This window comes from Leucoraja erinacea, chromosome 4, assembly GCF_028641065.1.
Source record: "Leucoraja erinacea ecotype New England chromosome 4, Leri_hhj_1, whole genome shotgun sequence".
Taxonomy (NCBI): domain Eukaryota; kingdom Metazoa; phylum Chordata; class Chondrichthyes; order Rajiformes; family Rajidae; genus Leucoraja; species Leucoraja erinaceus.
The window spans coordinates 52,130,039-52,146,401 of NC_073380.1; the positions used below are offsets into that span (position 1 = coordinate 52,130,039).

The 16,363-nt window shown below is 44.8% G+C and overlaps 1 pseudogene; it reads right to left on the reverse strand.

Moving 5' to 3' along the window:
* Nucleotides 1-5,889: 5,889 nt before the first annotated feature.
* On the reverse strand, nucleotides 5,890-15,647 carry LOC129696388 (actin, non-muscle 6.2-like; annotated as a pseudogene).
* Nucleotides 15,648-16,363: the final 716 nt, after the last annotated feature.

Below are 16,363 nucleotides of genomic sequence, written 5' to 3' on the forward strand. Positions count from 1 at the left end.
GGACAGGCCCTTAAGTCATCCTCAAACATAAGAGTTGTCTAAAAATAAGAGAGGTTGCTGTAGCAATGTAAATACTTTGATATTCTTGTTTTCTTCCCACTGTAAAAAAAGGCACGCATTAATCCTGGATTAATTCCACATGCCCTGGGTGACTCATCATCCATCTCCATTTAATTAGCGCTGGGCTTTCAGGGGATTGAACTGTTTCTTTTATTGTCATGTGTACCGAGATACAGTGAAAAGCTTGTTTTGTGTGCTATCCAGTCAAATCATACGATATATGAGTCCAATCATGAGTCTAAAATTTCCTGATTTTAAATTGTCTGACAATAATCTTAGTGTCTGTAATAAGGTAAAATATTTTGGGCATTTTATTACAGAACAAATGACAGAGGATGAGGATATTTATAGACAATGATGTATGTTGTATGTACAGGCGAATATTCTCTTGCATAAGTTTGGTGAGTGTACAGATGTGGTGAAGATGTCGCTGTTTAGAGCATATTGCACACCACTCTATACTGCGCACCTGTGGTCGAACTACGGAAAGACAAGTTTGCAGAGACTAAAGGTAGCCTATAATGTTGCCATGAAAGCACTGCTAAGGAAACCTAGATGGTATAGTGCTAGTAACATGTTTGTGGCTGCAGAAGTCAGTGCTTTAGAAGCTATCGTAAGAAATCATATGTATATAAATTCACTTGCAGGATAAATTACTCTAAAAATGTAATTGTCGTGGCCTTGTCAAACATAAAGTTTAGCACTACACACTACACGCTACAATCCCAGTTGTGGAGACACTGGTGCTGAAAAAATCTCATAAGTTGTCGGACACTGATTTTTCTTTTTTATTCTGGATTTTAAATCATGTATTGTGTTTTTTTTTTTAATATATAATTTATGATGCTTTTATAAGTGATATACTAACATTTTATATGTATTTTATGATGTTTTTATATGCAATGTATTTTTATGTCATGTTGTCCCTTGTGTCCGAAATAAAGTTAATTTAATTTAATTTTAATTTAATCATACACAGGAGAGAAACGATTGTCAGTAGAGCTTCCGGGACAGCATGCTTAGAATTGTCAGGTTCTAGTGCCATCTTCCAACTTTGAAGAATTGGAAGATGATTCCCGAATATATATAAAGTTCCCTTGGGTTGTGGACAGATTGATGTGTGGTTTATGTGGGTAAACGAGGTCTGAAGACACGAGGAACTTCAGATGTTAGAATCTTGAGCAAAACACAAAGTGCTGGAGGAACTCAGCGGGTCAAAGAGCATCTGTAGAGGGAGATGAATAAGCAATGTTTCGGGTCAGCACCCTTCTTCAGACTGGTTGAAGGGTCTGAAGAGGAGTTCCAACCCAAAATGTTGCCTATCCATTCCCTCCACAGATGCTGTATGACCCGTTGAGTTCCTCCAACGCTTTATGTTTTGCTCAAAGTCTGGGGTCATACGTGGAGTAAGATAGTTCAATATTAGGATTTATCCAATTCAGCATTCTTGACCACATGGAGTTCCAGATTTCTGGAATAATTCAGTTCCCAACCCACTCTGACAAACTCTCTAATCACCATCATTACAGAGCGGGAATAAAGGACTATTGCATTAATTTACAGCAGGAACAGCAGGGCATGCCTGCAGCCGGGCATCTAGACCTTTTTCGCTAAACGACTGTTTGTTACACCTGTGCCGGCGCTTTTCCATACAAGGCATGGAATGCAGATTACCTGCTGCTGATGCTGAGACTGACTCCTGCCACTCGATGCATCTATCATTTGTAATCACAAACCCGCATTCAGACCAGCCACATTTAGACAGGAAGACTCAGCGGGTCAGACACCATCTCTGGAGAAAAGGAATTGGTGACGTTTCGGGTCAAGACCCATCTCCAGAGTGGCTGTCTGACCCACTGAGTTACTTCAGCTTTTTGTGTCTATCTTCGGTTTAAACCAGCATCTGCAGTTTAGACATTTAGATAGGGTGGGGTGCAGGGGCTGGTGAAGGTTAGAATTTAGGAGAGGGTAAGGGGATAGGCTTATGGAGACATGGCGAGGGGGCAGAGGGTGTTACAGAGACAGGGAGGTGCAGGGGCTGTGGGGGGGGGTTACAGAGTGGGAGGGGTGTAGGGGCCAGAGGGGGTTACACAGACAGGGACGGGTGCAGGGGCTGGAGGGGGTTATAGAGACGGGGAGAGGTGCAAGGGCCAAAGGGGCTTACAAAGACAGGGAGGGGAGCAGGGGCTGAAAGGGATTAGAGTCAAGAGTGGGGTGCAGTTGTGTGAGACCTTAGACCAATTTGAAAACAAGGAAGTACATTTTAAAATAGACTCTCTTTCTTCAGAATCTTCTCAGTTCTCTTTCTCGGGAAAGCAGTGAATTCTTATCTTGGCAGGCTGTGTAGCCAGCAAGCCTCAGTCCCTAGGGTAGATGGAGCAGGTGGGGTAGTGGTGAGGGGCTACCAGGTGCAGGAACCTGGCACTGACACCACACCTTGAACAAGTGCAGCCAGCACTCCAAGGGTTAAACCCTGCTCATTCTGCCGGCTCGCAGACTGCAGAGACATTACCTTATTTGGTAACTCAACCTGCAAAGACTCCAGAGCCACACCTTCACCGTTAAAGGGGCAGAACAGGCTCAATCAGCGTGGTCTTCCTGTCACAGTGAATCATCAGAACATGCAGCAATTTAAACAGAAAACGGATGTGGTCTCCACAAAGCATTGTGCCACTGGTTTGCACTCAATCCCACCGAACATTTGTGGCAGCTTGTTCCTGGGTGTGGGTGTCACTAACAGGGTCAATACTCCATGCCCATCCTGGTTTAGCCTTAAGAAAGAGCTGAATAATGGTCCCAAACTGAAACTTCATCTATTCATGTACTACAGGGTACAACATTGCTTTTCATAAATTATACGAGCAGAATTAGGCCATTCGGCCCATCAAGTCTACTCCTCCATTCAATCGTGGCTGATCTATCTTTCCCTCTCAACCCCATTCTCCTGCCTTCTCCCCAAAATCCCTGATACCTGTACTAATCAAGTATTGTCACATGTGCGAAGTGCTAACACAGTGAAATTCGTTATCTGACTGACAGTCATTGCCATACCCCAGATTTTCAGGTGTACAGAAATAGTCGACTGAGCCTGCATGCAAGTGGCGCCATGTTTTGGCATCATTTTTAAAATCCACTCTCTAGTCCTTGTGAACGGTGCTTGTTCCCGACCCCGCTGCCTGCCTGACCCAGAGTTATTCCAGCACTTATTTTTGTATTTAATTTAGTTAAACGATACAGCACAGAAGAAGGCCCTCGCCTCATGGGAACTGTTATTAGAAGCAGCTCACTGGGTTACTTCCAAGTGCAGGAAAGGAAAAACATGCGACTCTAGTCCCATGCTGATGTCTACCAGTTCAGCTCCGTACCCTCTTTTGAAAGATAGATCAGGTATGATCATATTGAATGACAGCAGAAAAGTACTGGAAGACCTCAGCAGGTCGGGCAACATTTGGGCAGGGAATGGAAATTTTCTGTTCACTTTCTGTCACGCTGAGTACGACCAGCACTTTTCTCTTTTTGCTCAAGATTCCAACATCTGCCCACAATGTTTGTGTAGAACATGATGCCAATTTAATCTATGTGGTCTACTTGCCATCCATATCCCTCCATTCCCTGCATATCCACATGCCTATCTAAAAGTTTCTTAAATAGCACTATCATATCTGCTTCCATTACCATTTCCGACAGTGTTCCTGGCACACTTTACTCGTTTAAAAAAATAAAATAAATAAAAACTTGATCCGTATGATTCCTTTAAAAAGTTCCGTCTCTGATCTTAAAGCTATCCCCTCCAGTCTTCGACATTTCCTGTGAAAGTGGTTCTCACTTCTATCCTATCTATGCCTCTCATAATTTTAAATACTTTCCTTAAGTCTCCCCTCAGTCTGTCATGTACGAGAGAAAACAATCCACTTTGTCCACCTCTCCTGATATCTGATACCCTCAGCTGATCCAGGCTAGCTTCTCCTGCACTGTCTCCAAAGCCTCCACTTACTTCCAGTAATGGGGCGACCAGAACTGCACACAATACCCCAAATGCACAATGACCAAAGTTTTAAAGCCGCAACATAGCCGCCCGCTTCTTATACTGAATAAATTGAGGGGCCAGAGGGAGTATTGAGAAAATGCAGGATCTCGGTGTACAAGTCAAAGGATCCCTGAAGGTGGCAGCACAGAATAGAAAGTACATGCAATTAGCTTTCTTGGCTGCCTGCTTTATCTGCATGCTTACTTTCAGTGACTGATTTACAAGCACACCGAGGTCATGTTGCACCTCCCTTTTTCCCCCAATCTGACACCATTCAGATAATAATCTGCCTTCCCGTTCTTTCCACCAAAGTGGATAACCTCACATTTATCCACATTATACTGCATCTGCCATGCATCTGCCCACTATCCAAGCCACTCTGAAGCTTTATAGCATCCTCATTGCAGCTCACACTCTTACCCAGCTTTGTCATCTGCAAACTTGGAGATGTCACATTTAATTCCCTCATCTAACTCATTAAGATGTATATTGTAAATAACTGGGGTCCCAGCACCAAGCTTTGCAGCACCCCCCTGGTCACTTTGCCAATTCTGTAGTCACAAGGCCAGCTCCACCCTATACAACACTGCAGATAGGTATGAACCTCAGCATGTAGTGACATGGTTTCACACAAACTCTTTAACCAGCTTGATGTCACTGCAAAGTTAGCCATCAGTACGTGGACTATATTGGGTGTGATTTTCTTCCCTTTCTCTGGAGAGCTGTACATTATATATCTATGGACATGATTCATTTTGTGTCTCTAAATGAAATAGATGGTTTGGATGACTGTACATGAAGTACACGTGGAGTCTACCACACCATGAGTACATAATGACTTTTTTTCAAGAGCAGAAAAGCCATATGAGCTCATTTCACCTTGACCATTTACTACCAAATTGACGCCATATTCCCAGCATTTTTGGGTTAATTGGACCTGACGTTTAAGAGAATAAATTATTGGTCCAACCATTTATCAAACAATGGTATTGTAGATTCCTCAAGAATGAAGGGATATGCAGAATTGTGGAATATTAATCTTATTGAAGGTTACAGATGTTAATCTGCAGACAGATTTGCAGTGTCGTCCACATATAGGAGGATTTGCCTCGAGTGTTGTGCTACTTGATTGATACGGGATCCTGAGTAACCTAGACAGGGTGGACAAGATGTTTAAAAAAAGATGCAGCATGGAAAGATATTCTTCAGCCCACACCTCCAATCAACTGTTCACACTAGCTCTATATTTATCCCACTTTCCCACCCACTCCCTACACACTGGGGTCAATTTAGAGGCCGATTACCTACAGGCCTATACGTCTTTGGGATGAAGGACGAAACAGAGTACCCAGAAGAAACCCATGCAGTCATAGGGAGAACATGCAAACTCCGCACAGACAGCACCCAAGGTCAGGTTTAAGCCCGGGTCTGTGGAGCTGTGCAGCTTTACCAACTGTGCCACCCTTGTGGAACAACCCGAGTCATTACAGGCAAATGTCCTCATTTACAAAGATTTGACGAATCCATTTTAACTTCCCTTTGGTCTTAAGAGGAACTCCATAGAAGGTAGTTTCTTCAAAATTGTAATCTTATTGGCTGGCAGTAGGCACAAGGGCAACTCCTATTTTGATTCTTATGCAGGTGATTTTTATAATTGAAAGGGGAAGCTTGGTCCGAGATATTTCTTCACAGCTTCATTCCTATGGTGGACTAGAAATAAGAAAGTAAAAGTAGTCAGGATAAAGACTCGTTCTGTACTACATTAATGGAAAAGTGGCAAGATATAGTAGTAATTAGGCATGTTGTTGTCCAAATGCATTTATTCAACGTTCTGCAATAACAACTTGTAACAGTTAAATGTTTCCAGAGATGAACGCTTTCAGTAGAATTCTCATTCAGAAAACCAAAACTCCATGGGCAATTATGTGTTGCCTGGAGCACAATCATAAATTAGGGAATGAAACAATGTCACTTGCAATCTACAATTAGACACCAGGAAGGAGAGCACAAACTAGAGGACATTTGTCCTTAAATTCACTCATTGGTTCTCTGTAATGGCCACTATCTAGTAGCCAGAAATCTCAAATTAAATGTTTCTCCCAAGCTTCCCAATTAAATATTGCAGGATTATTGAGTGTAATTTGATTCTCAACCATTCCTAAACGGGAGACAGTAGTCAACAAAACTTACATCATAACCACAAAAGCCCAAAACAAAACTCAGCTTAACAGAGCAGGCAACATTTGGGAAAACTGACAATGAAAGGCATTTCAATCTTAATTTAAATCAAGGTTCAAATCAGTTCCAATCTCCAGTGAATTAGAAGCACTTGCGATGGACAATGGAGGGACCAGACTCATCATACTCCTGCTTACTGATCCACATTTGCTGGAAGGTGGAGAGAGAAGCCAGGATGGAACCTCCGATCCACACTGAATACTTCCTCTCTGGTGGAGCAATGATCTTAATCTTCATGGTGCTTGGAGCCAAGGCTGTGATTTCCTTCTGCATCCGGTCAGCGATCCCTGGGAACATGGTGGTTCCACCAGACAGGACAGTGTTGGCATACAGATCCTTCCTGATGTCCACATCACACTTCATGATGCTGTTATAACAGGTCTCATGGATTCCAGTAGATTCCATCCCAATGAAGGAGGGTTGGAAGAGGGTTTCTGGACACCTGAAACGCTCATTGCCAATGGTGATAACTTGGCCGTCAGGGAGCTCGTAGCTTTTCTCCAAGGATGAGGAGGAGCTGGCCGTCTGCATCTCAGATTCAAAATCTAGGGCCACATAGCCAAGCTTTTCCTTGATGTCACGGGACAATCTCCCTCTCGGCCGTGGTTGTCAAGGAGTACCCACGCTCGGTCAGGATCTTCATCAAGTAGTCAGTGAGATCCCGGCCAGCCAGGTCCAGACGCAGGATGGCGTGTGGCAAGGCGTAGCCTTCGTAGATGGGCACAGTGTGACTCACACCATCCCCAGAGTCCATCACAATGCCAGTGGTGCGGCCAGAGGCATACAAGGACAGCACAGCTTGAATGGCAACGTACATGGCTGGGGTGTTGAAGGTCTCAAACATGATCTGGGTCATCTTCTCCCGGTTGGCTTTGGGATTGAGTGGAGCCTCTGTGAGGAGGACAGGGTGCTCCTCTGGGGCCACTCGCAGCTCGTTGTAGAAGGTGTGATGCCAGATCTTCTCCATATCATCCCAGTTGGTCACAATCCCGTGTTCAATTGGGTATTTCAGGGTCAGGATGCCCCTCTTGCTCTGGGCTTCATCCCCAACATAGTTGTCTTTCTGGCCCATTCCCACCATCACACCCTGGAATTGAGAAATCAGTCAATATTAAGTCTTGAATTTTGGAACAGCAGAATACTCCCTCGCCTTAACTTTTACTTACAAACCATCAGAAAAATACATTCTTCTTCTCTAGGATCTTACCTCCAGTTTTTCGCTAATCAATGCAAATCTAAGCCTTTACATCCATTTGTGCTTTGTTTTTAAGGGACTTAGTAGGTGATTGGTACATGGACAAGCTGCTAGAGGAAGTAACTGAAGTAGATGTTTCTAGATACAACAACATCTCAAAGTCATTTAGACAGGTAGATGGATAGGAAAGGTTCAGAGGGATATGCATCAAATGCAGGAAGTGAAACAAGCTTAGATGAGGCATATTGGTCAACATGGGTGAGTTAGGCCAAAGGGCCCATTTCTGTCCTGTATAACTGAACAGAGAAAGTTATGGATCAATTTGTTTTCTGAAGAGCTTGGGCTACACCAGAAGAGAGTACTGCATCATGACTAATGCATTGAGGAGTTCGTGAACCAAGGTGTTTACAAAATCTCCCCTTTAATTTACAGCAAGCAGGGGAGGGGAGTCTCATCATGCACTCATCAGGCCACAATGCTAATTTTTCAAGTCATGTGGGATCATGTTATGTGCAACTGATTACCACATTTATAGGTGCAAAGAGCTCTATGGCAGGTGGTACTATAGAAAGGCAAATCTTGTTCCATGTCTAGACTGCACTCTCTGGAGTATTTACACCACCAGACATTCACTGCTCACCCACCAAATACAGGGCATAAAGCAGAGTTGTGATGAGACAGGTTCTGGTCAAAGTGCTGTCAGTAAGACTCCTCTTGTTAAGTAGGATGTACCAATTAAGGCTTGCTCAGGCATTCAGAATGTTGAGAGTTGTTGGAGAAAAATTTGGGTGACAATTTGCAGTTATTAACAGTAATGAGTGGAATTTGACCGTTAAACAATGGGCTGGCTGACATACATTGGAAACTGAATGTATGCACGAAAGCCTGTATTTATTAGATAGTTGATGGTAAAGAAAGATGCCGGTAACAGAGCTGCTAAATTTCTAAAAATAATTTATGTATCTCCAGGATTTCGCTGTACAAGCCCTTCAACGTGTTCATTCTGACCAAGATGCCCATCGAAGCTCATCCCATTTCCTTGCAATTAACCCATATCCCTCTAAATGTTATTGTTCCTGCCTCTGCAAAGAAAGTGTTGGAGTAACTCAGAAGGTCAGGCAGTGTCTCAGGAGAACACAGGTGATAGTTTGGGTCAAGTCCTTTCTTCAGACTAACTGGAATAGGGAGAGAGCTGGCAGAGGTGGGGGCAGGACAAAGCCTGGCAAGTGATAGGTGAATACAGCTGGGGCAGGGTGATCGGCAGATGACTGGACAAAAACCAGCAAGTAAAAGACAAGTCAGCTTTGTCCTGCACCCACCTCTTCCAGCCAAGTCTGGAGAGGAGTCCTTACCCAAAACAGCACTTATCCATGTTCTCCAGAGATGCTGCCTGACCCGATGAGTTTCTTCAGCATAGTCTTGCATATATATTTTTTAAAACAGCATCTGCAGCTCCTTGTATCTTCTTTCTCTGGCAGCTCATTCCATATATCCAACAAATGTTAAAAAGTTGACCCTCTGGTTCCTACAAAATCTCATCTTAAACTTATCTCTTCTAATTCTTTGTATAGATCATATTCTCCCCACATTCTCAATTACTCCCTCAGATTCTACCGCTCGCCTACATACCAGGAACATTTACATTAGTCAATTGACCAAACTCAGCATATTTAGGATGAGGGAGGAAACTCAAAAACATAAGAGAATCCCTGTGGTTACAGGGAGAGCATGCAGACTCTGCACTGATGGCAATGGCGGCCAGGACTGGGTCACCGGAATTATGAGGCAACAGTTCTATTTGCCACACCAATGTGCTACCTAAAGTTGTTTTCATGATTGGATAAATACTCAATGTTCATATTAACAGGGCAAGTTAAGGAAAATTTGTATTTACCAATGTTGCATTGGAACTAGTTCCACAAATTGGCATGGTTATTTCCAAGGGAACCCTTTTTCACTTTGTGCTCTTTCACATCCACAAGATTCTGCTCCTGGTCAGGGTCACATTGAACAACTTGCACCAAAATGAGGGCTTGAGATATTTAACCTTAGTCACTAACATGGTGAACTGCAACACAATTTCCTCTCCATCTCTATATAATTAAAAGTCTTTGTCTTGTTTGTGCCCACGATGTGTCAATCTGGTTTTCCTATCTTCTTCCAAACACTAGGTCACACACCGCCTTCCCATTTTCACACATCCTACTCACATTTTCCCCATTGTGGCAATAAACATCTTCCCGTCGCATTCCCGCCTATATTTCTGAAGTTATTAATCCTTGAAATTTTAAAAACAGCCCCAAAAACTCACCCATTTCCGAAAAAAATAAATTCAAAGTCACGTCACAATGCACTCGCAAGGCAGGACGGACACTGTGAGAGAACGAGAGGGGCACTCCAGCGTTCGCGGTGAACAAAGAGTGGCAGCGGCCAACACCTGGTGGGGAGGGTGGTGCCGCGGGCCAAGCCCAGGGACTGGGCCTGGGCTGGAGCCGAGCCTGGTGCTCGAGCTGGAGTGAGAGCCAAGCCCGGGATGGGGCCGTGATCGGAGCCGAAAAAGAAGCCGCCACTGGACGAGCCTGGGTCTGTGGTCGTAGTCTGCACTATAGCTCAGGCATCGGGTGAGCTGATGGCTGGAGTCTACAGCCAGGGCCGCGCCAAGTACGAGAAACTGGCCGATTTCCAGGCCCTGGTGCTGCTCTACGACCTGGGTAGGTCCTGGGGCAGTGAAACATAGAAACATAGAAATTAGGTGCAGGAGTAGGCCATTCGGCCCTTCGAGCCTGCACCGCCATTCAATATGATCATGGCTGATCATCCAACTCAGTATCCCGTACCTGCCTTCTCTCCATACCCCCTGATCCCCTTAGCCACAAGGGCCACATCTAACTCCCTCTTAAATATAGCCAATGAACTGGCCTCAACTACCCCCTGTGGCAGAGAGTTCCAGAGATTTACCACTCTCTGCGTGAAAAAAGTTCTTCTCATCTCGGTTTTAAAGGATTTCCCCTTTATCCTTAAGCTGTGACCCCTTGTCCTGGACTTCCCCAACATCGGGAACAATCTTCCTGCATCTAGCCTGTCCAACCCCTTAAGAATTTTGTAAGTTTCTATAAGATCCCCTCTCAATCTTCTAAATTCTAGAGAGTATAAACCAAGTCTATCCAGTCTTTCTTCATAAGACACTGACATCCCAGGAATCAGTCTGGTGAACCGTCTCTGCACTCCCTCTATGGCAATAATGTCCTTCCTCAGATTTGGAGACCAAAACTGTACGCAATACTCCAGGTGTGGTCTCACCAAGACCCTGTACAACTGCAGTAGAACCTCCCTGCTCCTATACTCAAATCCTTTTGCAATGAAAGCTAACATACCATTCGCTTTCTTTACTGCCTGCTGCACCTGCATGCCTACCTTCAATGACTGGTGTACCATGACACCCAGGTCTCGCTGCATCTCCCCCTTTCCCAATCGGCCACCATTTAGATAATAGTCTGCTTTCCTGTTTTTGCCACCAAAATGGATAACCTCACATTTATCCACATTATACTGCATCTGCCAAACATTTGCCCACTCACCCAGCCTATCCAAGTCACCCTGCAGTCTCCTAGCATGAAGGAGGAGGGTGAGGGAGGAGGATGAGGGAAATGAGGAGGAGGGAGAGGGGTGGGGAAAGATCCTGGGGAGGTGAAGGAGTGTGTGGTGGGGGGGGTGAAATTGATGGAGAGGAGGGGGTAGGGAGGGTATTTGCCACATCTACACTCCCTCTCACCCCCTCCCTCCCCCCCCTTCTCTACTCTCACCACCCCTCTCCCTCCCTCCCTCCCTCTCCACCCACCTCCCCCTCTTGGGATTGAAGAGGGAGGGTGAAGAAGAAGGAGGGAGTGCTGGGGGATGAGGAGAAATGAGCTGTGCCTGTGCAGTTGAGGGCTATGTGCGAGTGGTGCAATATTGCATTGGGGGAAAAAGCTTGTGTTGGGGGGAGAGGGGGGGAGAAAAAACGGGTGAGTGGTGGAATCTTGCGTTGGGGAGCAAACCCAACGGGTCTGCACTTGCTCTAGTGTACCATTAAATATTAAGCAGGATGTCAATTCCCAAAGGATTGACAACTCATCCCTGACAGGAAGTGCCAAACAGTATATTCTTTGAGCAATTCAAAGATTAAAATAGTCCAACCAGCATTGGATACTGCTGTGTAGCACAGATGTTGCATTGTTCACACGACCAGCCAATTTGATTGTCATTCACTGCACAGCTAAAGAATCTAATGCTTTTTGAAAAGGCAACATTCACAGGATGTTATTATCACAGGCACATTTAAGGCCTTGTTACTCTGGACTCAAGTTCAATTTTAGATAGATCCACTGTTCTCACAAAAGGCATCCATTGTCTCTTGCTTTTTTTTTTTAAACCACTGCCTTTTCCCAAGGACAGACCATCCTTTGTTCTCTCCTCCCCTCCCTTAATTTGCATCCCAAAATCTAATTTCCATTCCCAGTTCTGCCAAAAACTCAAATGGAGCAAAAACATTAACCATTTCTCTTCAGTTGCTGCTCGTTACAGAATGTCCAGCTTTTTCTAATTCAAGGTGTAGAACATGCAGGATTCAATTTCACCATTGCAGGATTTAGGACACATTGACCCGAACTGGGTCAGAAGGGGAAAAAGGGTTCCCAAAATGACATAGAATGAATCAGCTAGAGTCAAGAATTGTGGGTGGAGGAGGAAGCTTAAGGAAATCTGGAGAGAATCAAGATTTGTATAAATGGACGAAAAGCTTATTTCTGTCCTACATGGTGATATAGCGGAGGCTACCAGTTTGCACAGCAATTCAGAAAAAAAAATTTAGTAGAAGATATTTATGAGGCCACATTTAGATTGTGATCAGGTTCAGAAAACATTTACAGGGCTATTACTAGGACTGTAGTGCCTGGGCTATAAGGAGGGGTTGAGCAGGCTGGGACTATATTCCCTGGAGCACAGGAGGATGAGGGGTGACCCTATAGAGGTGAATAAGATCATGTGGGGGAATAGGATAAATGCAGTATTTTATCCAAAGTAAGGAAATGGGGAACTAGGTTGACAGTGAGGTAGGTGGTGGTGGGGGGGGGGGGGGGAACAGGAAACTGAGGGGTATGTTTAAAAAAGGGTGGTAGGTATATGAAATACACAGCAGAAGGAGGTAGTTGAGGCAGGTACAATCACAATGTTTAAGAAACATTTAGACAGGTACATGGATAGGATAGGTGTTGAGGGATATGAACCAGACACAGGCAGGTGGGACTAGTGTAGATGCGGCATATTGGTCAGCATGGACAAGTTGAGCCAAAGAGCCCATTTCCACATGTATTACTATCTCAAGAACAGCTGGTTGCCTGGTAAAGCTGATCAATTGTGGCTCAACTGTCCTCTATTATGTGCCCAGTAACATTTCATCCCTTGGAATTTAATGCAGAGAAATGAGAGATGTTGCATTTTGGAAAGTCTAACATGGGCAGGACCTACACAGTGACTGGCAGGACTCAGGGTAGTGTTGTGGAGCAGAGAGACCTAGGAGTGCATGTGCATAGTTCCTTGAAGATGGGGTCACAGGTAGATCAGGTGATTAAAAAAGCTTTTGGCACATTGGCCTTAATCAGCTAGAGTATCGAGTATAGAAGTTAGGAGATAATGTTGCAGTTGTACAAGATGTTGGTGAGATTGCATTTGGGGTATTGTTTTCAGTTCTGGACACCATGTTATAGGAAATATGTTGTCAAGCTGGAAAGGGTATAAAGAAGATTTACTGGAATGTTAGCAGGACTAAAGGGTTTGAGCTACAGGGAAAGGTGGAGTAGGCTGGGACTCTATATCTTGTAGCACAGGAGGATGAGGGGCAATGTTATAGAAGTGTATAAGATCATGAGAGGAATAAATTAGGTAGATGCAGAGTCTCTTGCCCAGAGTGGGTGAATCAAGGACCAGAGGCCATAGGTTTAAGATTAAGGGGAAAAGAGTTTAGGAATCTGAGGGGTAACTTTTTCACACAAAGGGTGGTGGATGGAACAAGCTGCCAAAGGAGGCAGAGACCAGCCCAACATTTAAGAAACAGAAAGGTACATGGATAGAACAGGTTTGGAGAGATATGGATCAAATGCAGGCAGGTGGGACTAGCGTAGCGGGGACATGTTGGCCAGTGTGGGCAAGTTAGGCCGAAGGGCCTATATCCACACAGTCAAGTCAAGTCACATTTATTTATTTAGCACATTTAAAAAACAACTCTCGTTGGCCAAAGTGCTTTACATTTGTTATAAGAATAGTATAAACAAACAAACTACATACATATATACATATAGCCCTCGCTCAGTGGACATCAGGAAAGGCTTGGGAGTATAGATACGTTTTTAGTCTCGACTTAAAGGAGTCGATGGAGGGGGCAGTTCTGATGGGAAGGGGGATGCTGTTCCACAGTCTAGGAGCTGCAACCGCAAAGGCGCGGTCACCCCTAAGCTTATGCCTAGACCGCGGGATATTCAGCAGCCCCAAGTCGGCCGATCTGAGGGACCTGGAGGTGGAGTGGTGGGTGAGAAGACATTTAATATAGGACTAATGTAGTATATAATGTATCACTCTATGACTATACCCCCCTTGCGTATCAAGTACCTACCTCTGCCTTGGAAACAGAGTCCCTGCTTCCATCATTCAGAAGACGGAGTTCCAATGACAGCACCCCAAAATTAATTACATCCCACTAATACTATATAGTACCAGAAGAAACATCAGCATATGCTCTGCTAACATGCATCAGGACCTTGTTTTAAATGGTCCTCTAAATTCCAGCAATAGACTTTCCATTCCAGGGGAGATATGCTGGAAAAGAGGGGTGGGGCAGGGGGGGAGGGGGGTCTGAAGGGTGAAAGAGACAAAAGGGCATCACACAAGGAGAGATAAGAGTAAAAAATAGAAAGCCAGAGGTAGGGATGTGAATGTGAGAGGGGAAAGAATAGGAACAGGTATGGGATATGAGCAGACAAAGGAGGAGGACTGAGGTGGTTTGAGAAATGTGTATGCACCAGCGTAGGGTGGGGCCCTTATGTTGATTTAGGGCAATCAACCAGCCTCTCTTGTAACCCTCCTATTCCTTACAAATCCATCACTGAGCAAAGGATAATCTGAAGAAGGGTCCTAACCCAAAGTGTGTAGGAAGGAACTGCAGATTTACACCGTAGACACAAAATGCTGGAGTAACTTAGTGGGACAGGCAGCATCTCTGGATAGAAGGAATGGGTGACGTTTCGGGTCTCGACCCGAAAAGAGCCAGCAAAGATAAATAATATACAACAGGTTAGTTCCTTAGCCCCGTTATATTAAAGCGGCAATATCCTCACACAGTTATAATCAAACCCAGACAATAGCATTCTGAATACCCAGCTAACAAAAAATACAGAACTCATGATCCATGGCAGGGTCGCCGCCCAAATGGAGCAGAGGCATTGGCTTGCAACATTCGCCCACCGGCATTACGTCCTCGCATCCAGCGCCCACTGACTCACCTTTTCCAAATGAGGTGCAGAACATTCCTTGGTTTAGACGCCAATCTCCTCCACTTCAAGTAAACCGTTACATAAAGCCACTCAAAAAAAATCTCAAACCAGATCACTTCCTCTCCACCATCAGCATCATTCATTCATTCATTCATTCATTCACCCATCCATCCTCTCTACACGGCAGGAGTAAAGGTTTTTCATTGAATGGCTCACCTGGTGTCGAGGCCGTCCCACGATAGAGGGGAACACAGCCCTGGGGGCATCATCCCCTGCAAAGCCAGCCTTGCACATCCCGGAGCCATTGTCCACCACCAACGCGGCAATCTCATCATCAGCCATGGCTAGTTATAGCAAGGGGTGAGTGGCTGAAACACAAAGAGAACCCGTTAATACTGAGGCTGGGACAAACAATGCGCAGAACGGCTAAACCAGCAATTTATGCATCGGGACCAACCCAGACAGAAGAACAAAGCTAATGCGATACAGCACACCCCATCCCACGCCGCACTCCGGCTTTATGGAGTACCAAGGCACGCCCACAATATGGTAACACCAATGAATGAAATCCCGGGGCGGAGCACAGCTCGCCACTCGGTTCCATGCAAAGATCCTAGAGGATCTTTGGTTCCATGAGGTTTTGCCTCATCATTGGAGAACACTCAGGAATAGCCCTTTAGGCCCACAATGTCTGTGCCGATACTAATTTAACCTAAGAAGACATAATGAACTGAAGATGCTGGAATCTTGAAGAAAAAACACAAAGTGCTGTTGTAACTCAGCGGGTCAGACAGCATCTCTGGAGAACATAGATAGGAGGGAGGGAGGGGGGGGGGGGGGGGGGCATGACAAAAGGGGGAGCCGGCGTGCTTTGTAACATTGTCAACGCCATAGGTCTAGAGTTGGGACCCTTTTTTAAACCCCGAGCCGAAGCATTGCCTTTCCTCATGATCCATAGATAGACAATAGGTGCAGGAGTAGGCCATTTGGCCCTTCGAGCCAGTACCGCCATTCAATGTGATCATGGCTGATCATCCACAATCAGTACCCCGTTCCTGCCTTCTCCCCCATCTCCATTGACTCTGCTATCTTTAATGAATGAATGAATACGTTTATTGGCCAAGAATTCACATACAAGGAATTTACCTTGGTGCTCCGCCCACAAGTGACAACATGACATATAGTGACAGTTAGGAACGACACATTAAACATTAATAATAAAACATTATCAATTAAACATGTGAATTAAAGAAAATACCAGAGCAAAGAGAGTCTACAGATTTTTGGTTATTCAGTAGAGCTACTACACGTGGAAAAAAT